Source organism: Rhamphochromis longiceps, linkage group LG1, assembly GCF_057381845.1.
Source record: "Rhamphochromis longiceps isolate RC_006_pf linkage group LG1, R_longiceps_female_GT1.1, whole genome shotgun sequence".
Classification (NCBI taxonomy): Eukaryota; Metazoa; Chordata; class Actinopteri; order Cichliformes; family Cichlidae; genus Rhamphochromis; species Rhamphochromis longiceps.
Window position 1 is genome coordinate 43,194,350 of NC_140557.1, and position 7,772 is coordinate 43,202,121.

General features: G+C 38.3%; 1 protein-coding gene across 10 annotated transcripts in view; it reads left to right on the forward strand.

Annotated features, from left to right (window-relative positions):
* celf1 (cugbp, Elav-like family member 1) overlaps positions 1-3,881 on the forward strand; it is a 58,182-nt gene extending 54,301 nt beyond the window's left edge. For all 10 annotated transcript variants that reach the window (XM_085410243.1, XM_085410259.1, XM_085410234.1 and 7 more), the window contains one exon: positions 3,625-3,881. The gene's annotated coding sequence lies outside the window, so the exon portion shown is untranslated. The remainder of the gene's footprint in view (positions 1-3,624) is intronic.
* The last annotated feature ends 3,891 nt before the right edge of the window (positions 3,882-7,772 follow it).

Below are 7,772 nucleotides of genomic sequence, written 5' to 3' on the forward strand. Positions count from 1 at the left end.
GTGATCTATGAAGCTTAACTGTCAACTTTAACAAGCAATAACCCCAACTTTCACAATAAATCCAAAGTTGAATGACTTCTTTCAGTTGCTTAAAATTCTGTGCAATGTGAACATGATGGTTTTCATTACTACATTTTGTTTTAGTTTAGTTTTCCACCAGCCCTCCCTTTTCATGATAGCTATCAGCTAGCTGACCTCAAGGGCTAGAGACTTTCTATATATTGTGCAAGATTGTCCTGGCAGCTCTCTGAAATGCCAGGAAATTATATTGTGTTTTTGTTTTTTGCATGTTTCGTTGTACATAGAGCTAGGAAGGAAGATAAATGTTGAGATATATATTTTAATCGTAATGCTTTTTCTATTTTCATAGAGATTTTATACTTTCTGTAAGTCTTGGGGAACTATTATTGTCTAAATATTTATCTGATGGGAAATTATGAAGAAAATGTGGAATCTGCCACCTCACTTCATCTCTTGGTGTGTGTCCTAGACTTGCCTGTTGAACGTTGTTTCCTTTTGCTGGTGTGTATTACATGACATTGTGGCACGAGCTGTATATGAAGGATCCATCCGATACTTTTGCTAGAATATTAATAATAATTTAAAAATAATACCAAGGATACGTTCAAAACTGAATTATTTGCAGAGGGGCTACCATGGGGAGTATTAATACATCCAGGGTACCCACGTATTTCATCAGTGTTTAAAGTCTTTCAAGACAAGGAAGTTCCATATTAAAGGAAAAACATTTGTTTAGCATAGCTTGATCAGCTTTTCTGCTATAAGTTACGTCCTAGAGCAGGGGTAGGGAACTCCAGGCCTCGAGAGCCGGTGTCCTGCAGTTCTAGGTTCCCTACTCCTGCCCTAGAGAGTAACTGTTTGGGCACTTCCACATCTTTGTGTTCCCTGGGCTCTGTCCTTTAGGACTGTCATGTACTGTCTAATTGGACTAGGTATATATTACAGTATATTACTGAATTCTCAAATGAAAGGCTAAGACTTGGCATTTTAAAGTCATGCCTATTATTTGTAAATAATAAGGCAGAGAGCCTGGGGGACACGAGTATGTGTTATTGTCAAAATACAAATCTATAATAAAAGTACATTGATGTATTGTATGCATTTACATGGTGGCAGTTAACTATGTATTGAGAATGTAACCTTATAAAAGAACTGGACGTGCCTCATTTCACTCCATTTTTCGTCCCCATTTGTTTAGCTCTTTCGTCTTAAAAGGATCTATCTGAATGTGTCCTTTGAGGAGAGGGCCCTTAACGTATGAGAGATCAGACCTCACACAATGTGATAATACTCTGGGCTCTCAGTCATTAATTGAATTTTTTTTTTTAATTTATTTAAAAAAATTTAAATCACCTGCCAAATATTGTCTAGGTTGCCCTTGTGCATGACCTGGATGACTAAGAACCTACACAGACATATGGTTCACTGGTTTGATTAGAATAGTTTTTGAACAGCTATTTGAATCTATAGCAGTTAGGAGTATGGGCTTCTACAATCAGTTCATCCAGTGTTAGTTTAGCACTATGCAAATACCAGACTTTATAACGCTGAGTAAATTAGAAACTGAACTATCAGAAACAAGGTAGAACTGTAAGATAGAATGCAAGATAACTAGTTTATTCCAATAAAGGCATGGAAATCATGCCTAACTTGATCCAGAGGTATAATTAATGTGAATGTCACATCCATCTTAATAATTTTTACTAAAATGTTTCAAGAAGGCCTTATTCAATTAGTCTGGATTAAAACTGTGCTCATGGCTAGGATAATTAAGAACTGTGACAGAAAGATAGGCCTGAGCACTCACAGGACAGATGCAGTTACATTTTCATATTTTACGGAAATTAATGTTCAACGTTCTTGAATCTTCAAATGAATAAATAGAGAGAGGAATTGACAGGACACACATGATTGTTCTCTTAGTATTTAGGTATAAACACCAAAGCCAGCAACACCAAACAAAGATGAAAACCAGCACAAAGAGACTTCAAAGCGACCACCACAGTGATTCTACTTTAGAAACAGTTTGGTACCTGTTGAAGTTCAGCAGCGGCTGGCTTTGCCACAAATGACAGCTCACTTTATCACTGCCCTGGGCTGTGGTCGGCATTTTACTCAGCTTTAACATAACCCAACTTAGTTTTAGATGCTGTCTATGCAGATGCTTGTGAAGAGCCCAAGTTGTGTTCAGAGTTGTTTCTGTCCTGGAGCAGTCTCCACTTCTCGTACTTTTGAGCAATAAAAATAAAAGAAATGTCCATGTCCACGCTGGAGCTGTGCCACTATTTTCCTCCGACGACACATGAACTGAAATCAGCTGGTTTCAGTTTCAAAATTGCAAGAGTTGATAAGCGGGATCGATAGTCAGGCAGACTAACGAAGGAATTTGGCTACATCCCTATGAATAAAACCACTAACTGTTAGTGGTGTGCGATACTGCATATTTTGGTATCAATCCCATACCAAGGAAATACGGGCCAGTATCGCTCGTACCGATACTTTTCAACAAATAAGGTGGATGCGTCATTGAATTGCTAAATCTCAATTAATTACCTTGACTTTAAGTGTTTTTTGTGATTATAGTTTTTTATTATTAAAATAGCTAAAACCCAGGACATAATTTGGACAAAGTTTATAATTAAATAGATTAAATAATTAAATAGAAAATGCTAATATAAAATTAATATTATCACTTTTTTTTTTTTTTTTTAGAAAAATCTTTAATTAAAAAGTGAACGCAAACCAGTTAACAAATTAAAACAAACAAGTACTGTTGAGAAATAATAATACAAAAATTACAATTAAAATTCCCAACAACAAAAAAAAAACTGGTGAAAATATAAATAATATGTAAACAACAACAACCCCCAAAGCGTCTAAGCCATGTCACGTGACGGCCCAACATCTAAACACAAGAGGGGTGAGGTGGAGCTGACACAGCAGCGGCGAGTCCAGCGACCTGGCTGTTTTGTCTTTGCCGAAACCACAGCATTGCAAACAAGCAGAACTTAAAGTAAAGAATCGATCTCACCAGGCCAGTATCGATCCGATACAGATGCCGACTTGGCATCGATACAATCGATATTTGGATCGATTTGCCCTCCACTACTACCTGTCTCAACAAACATTTGTTCTAAGTTTTTAAAGTAATGCAGATTTCCAGATGCACTTAAATGAATGTTGAACATCATCAGTTCCACTTTCCAGTTAGCTGATTTTAATAGAAGATGTGTGCAGCATGTTACATCAGGTACTAAAATGTTAAAGATGAGGCTTAAAAAGGTACTACCTCCGTAACACCCTGTGGTCTCCTTACATGATTAGCTGTGTTTGTTTGCATGTTGTCACTGATTTTGTGCTGGCACCACATTTATAGCTGTTCTATATGTGTGAATCTGCTGTTGTCATCCACCTCAGTTTCTAGTAACATGCTCATCATCCTCACTCTGTCCCTGAAAATGGCTACTGAGTTTTTAGACTTTAGTAAAGCACCATGATAAATGTGATTATTGTCAGTTTCTTTTCTCTCTCCTGTCTGTGTTCCATTACTGTGTAACCAAGGTTTGTCTCCCTGTTGTGCATTTTTTTTCTTTGTTTTTCTAGATCTCTTCCTGTTTGCCCTAGCATGTTGGTGTGGCGTCACAGCTCATCGTCCAGTCCTTGTCTACTGCGCTTCACTGGTGCTTCCAATTTCACATTTGACGTTGTAGTTGACGTTGATTGCCCAAAAGGTTTTGTTGTTTCCTATGTCCTATGTGCTGCCAAAATAGGCACTAGAAAGGTTGCCTCTGAGCATTTTTGAATGTTAAAATTTATTACAAGCAAAAGAAAATCTATTTTTCTAGAATAAGTAAAATAACCACTCAATTAAAAAACAATTCAGTTTAATAAGAGTCTCTAGTTTGTTTTTATTGACTGTACGATGGAGCAATTTTTCCAGTGCCTCTCTTTTTTGGTTTTGTTATGTTTTTTGTGGAAAAGCAGCTAATCTCTTTAGATTATGTTGTATGTGAGTGCTCGTGTGTGCCTTATTAAAAAAAAGAAAAAGAAAAGAAAAAAGTCAAAGAAATTGGTGATGACATGTTGTTGTACTTGTGCAATTCCTTCTCCTCTGGAGTTCCCTTTTGAGTGATATGAGGAGGAAACATTCATAATTGTAAAAATGTTTTTTTTCTTTTGACTTATTGTCTCAAAGCACATGATGCTGTTTTACTCTTGTTTCTGCAGATAATCGGATATAGAGGAGAATATTTTGTCAGGCCTGTTTTAGTTTTATTAACTACACTGAAACTTTTGAAAAAAATATCAAGAAAAATGAATATGTTTGTTAAGTTTGCTAAGTTAAAAAAAATAAACTTGTGCCAAATGTTTTGCGCAATCAGTATTCCTCCTTTTCAGGACTTTTGATTTGAGGTGTTTTTACCAAATGCAGTCCGTAGACCCTACAGACCCACATTTATATGGGCTGCAGTTCGTTTCCTTGACTAATGGATCAGTATTGCTCCAGGTAGGGCTGGGCCATATTATACGTTTCATGATAATACCGGTACAATGTTAGGCAATGATAAGAAAATGAAATATTGCAATAGATTATGAGTAAAACGCGCATGCACAATGCTTTTGTTTTCATACACACATGACGGAAAAAGCATGGGAGTGACGGAGAATGAGAAGGGCAAAAGCGGATCATTGAATGAAACAGATGAACCAGAATTGGTTTGTAGAAATGCAACTTCAGTGATGTGGAACTGGTTTGGTTTTCGTCCATCAGAAAGCCACCAAAGCACTTTTTTTTCCTTTGTAGAACATGCAAGCGGGCTGTCGTTATTACCGTATTTTTCAGACTATAAGGCTCTCTTTGACAGTGCACCTTATAATCCGGTACGCCTTATGTATGAATTCTGGTTCTGCTTACTGACCTCCAACTGATTTTATGTGGCACACAGCGCTCAAAAATCTATCAAAGAATGTTTTTGTATGACTTTGGTAAGCTACAAAGCCCCACCGCTTGTCAGAGCATTACGGCTACTGTAGTCAGGAGCCTCACAGTAATACATACTGTGCTTCAACATAATATTACCATATTGTGTGTGTGTAAGGACTCCAAAATGGCACCTGTTAAGAGACATGCTTATGAAGCGGATTTTAAACTCAAGGCTATCAGTCACGCAGTAGAACATGGGAATAGAGCAGCTGCGAGAGAATTCAGTATTAATGAATCAATGGTACAGAAGTGATTGAAGCAAGAAGAATGAGTTGAGTAAAGTTAGACTTATCTGACTGTTTTAAATTCTCTTGCAGCTGCTCTATTCCCATGTTCTACTGCGTGACTGATAGCCTTGAGTTTAAAATTTTGCTTAATGCGCCTTATAGTTTCATGTTGCAAAGCACCTCTTTTTACCTTTTGTGGATATTATACATGGTTAGGCTCAGGATATGTCAGCCCATTTCCACTGGAAATGTCTTTTGGTTAAACTGTCAGCAAGGAATTAGCATTTGCACTCTTACATTTTTATAAAGCTTTAATGCAGATAAAAAACAGCTGCTTGTTTAAATGAAAATAAATTGATGGGTTTTTTTGGACTAATAAAGTTGTAGAGTAAAGTATTTTGTCTTGCATCAATAATATAGTCAGTTATATCATTATCGCAAATTTTTAAATTATATTGTGATAAATATTTTTGGCCATATTGCCCTGCCCAATTCCAGGTGTTCTCAACTATTACATTCAGCATTGCATTTCTCACAATACACCAGTCGGCCACAACATTATAAACCAATGCGTACTACTTTAACGAAAAAACTATGTGTCGGTGTTGTTCCCACATCATCATAATAAATGTTGTTCCAGGTTCAACATTGCAAGTGACCAATCACATTGTTGTGACGTCATACTTTTGCGACTTCGGAAAAAAGTGCCTTAAAAAAATAAAATCTACTTAACTTGAAAGAAACCGCCTTTGTCCGCCGATCCATCAATTTGAACTCTTTGCATTTCAGGATACTGTTCTTTAATAAACGGTAAGCATTATACATATTGTCCTTGCAACATTGGAATTTCATGAATGAACAGAGATGTAATCCGATTACTTTTTTCAAGTAACGAGTAAAGTAAGGGATTACTATTGCAAAAACGGTAATTAGATTACCGTTACTTTCCCGTAGGAACGCTGCGTTACTGCGTTACTAAAACCATGATTTTTTTGTGAGAATGTCTCACGACAGTGACGTAAGCAAGTGCGACGTTCTTGACAACAGCTGTGTGCAGATCAACAGTAGATATCGGTCGTGTCCAAATTCATGGGCTGCATCCTCCTGAGGACCCGGCCTTCGCGGTCTACGTGGGCCGGGTCCTCAGAAGGTCGGGTAGGCCGGAAGTAAACGGCCGTGAAATTGGACGGTCTAGCCTTCTGATTAGCGTCACCGCTGTCTCGGTGGAGTTCAATAAACTCGGCCGTCTGCTCCTTGCTATCTAAAATATAACAGGACACTGGCGTAAATTCTCAACTGTCTCATACTTCTGTTTAATCAGTTTTCTGTTTGACGTTTAGTCAGCTGTGTAAAAACCAAGGAGGAACCCACCCGGGGGATTAATAAAGTTTTATTTTATCTAATCTAATAACTTTAATCTCAGCCAAACCGATTGACTCACGAACAAACAAAACACAGAAAAAAGCCCAACAATAACATTTTTAGGTTGTCTAAGTGACTTATATATTACATTTAACCTGAGCAGCGAAAGTCCGCGGTGATCTGAAAATGATGTGCCGGGAGTTGTGCCGTTCTCGGCCGCATCAGTGACCCTCGAGCTCCCGGCTAGCTATCGAGCTGGTGGGTAGCAAATGTCTCCGAAAACGTCGAAGCACTTTTGCAAATATGCGATGTCTTGATAAACCGAGCAGATATTTGATGTTTACACAGCTACTTTCTCGCCTGAAAATATGTTAAAAGTTTATTTTGTGACCCAGAAAGATTAGTATGAGTAATTTTAAAACTTAGTAGCGGCCGCCATTGTTGGAAACTGGAGTTTGGCTGGGCCGCGCTATGAATTCTGGGATATGGTATGCCACGACGGACACACCCGACCCATCCTTCAAATTCGGGGAAAAGGAGGACGCATTTGTCGGCTGCATTCGGAGGAGTCTACGAATTTGGACAGCCTTCGGCGCGTCACTGTGACGTGATCGGTCTACAAATGCGGCCTCAGGAGGATGCAGCCCATGAATTTGGACACGACCAATATATTGAGTGCGGGAGAGAGTATGAGCGTGCAGCGTTTAAAGCATGGAAGTACTGACCTTACTTTGAGTTTGATTCCAAAAAAGTGAAAAAAAAAAACATTAGCATCCGTTTGTGCATGGGAAGAAAACTTCTTTTTACAGCCAAACCCCCCCCCCCCCCCCCAAACTTCCAAGCAAGCACCGAGTGCGCTACGACGTAATGGGAAATTCACAGAGAAACTCGCGGACTCTTCCACTGACCGCGGCACACCTGCACCAGGGTAAACCTCCGCCTACCCAACTCCTGCTTTACAGGTGAAAATAGAGCAAAAGGACCGCTAGTCTTTGATTTTATTTATTTTCTGCTGTGTTTTACTTGCATCTATTTGAAAGACTGAGTGTAAACACACACACAAAAAAAAAATGTGCTGGAATGTGCAGAAAATAGGTTTAAATGTTAAGCAAATTTCTTTCAGTCAAAGAATGTTGCATATAATTAAATTTTTGCTTGATGCATAAACTTAAAAGATT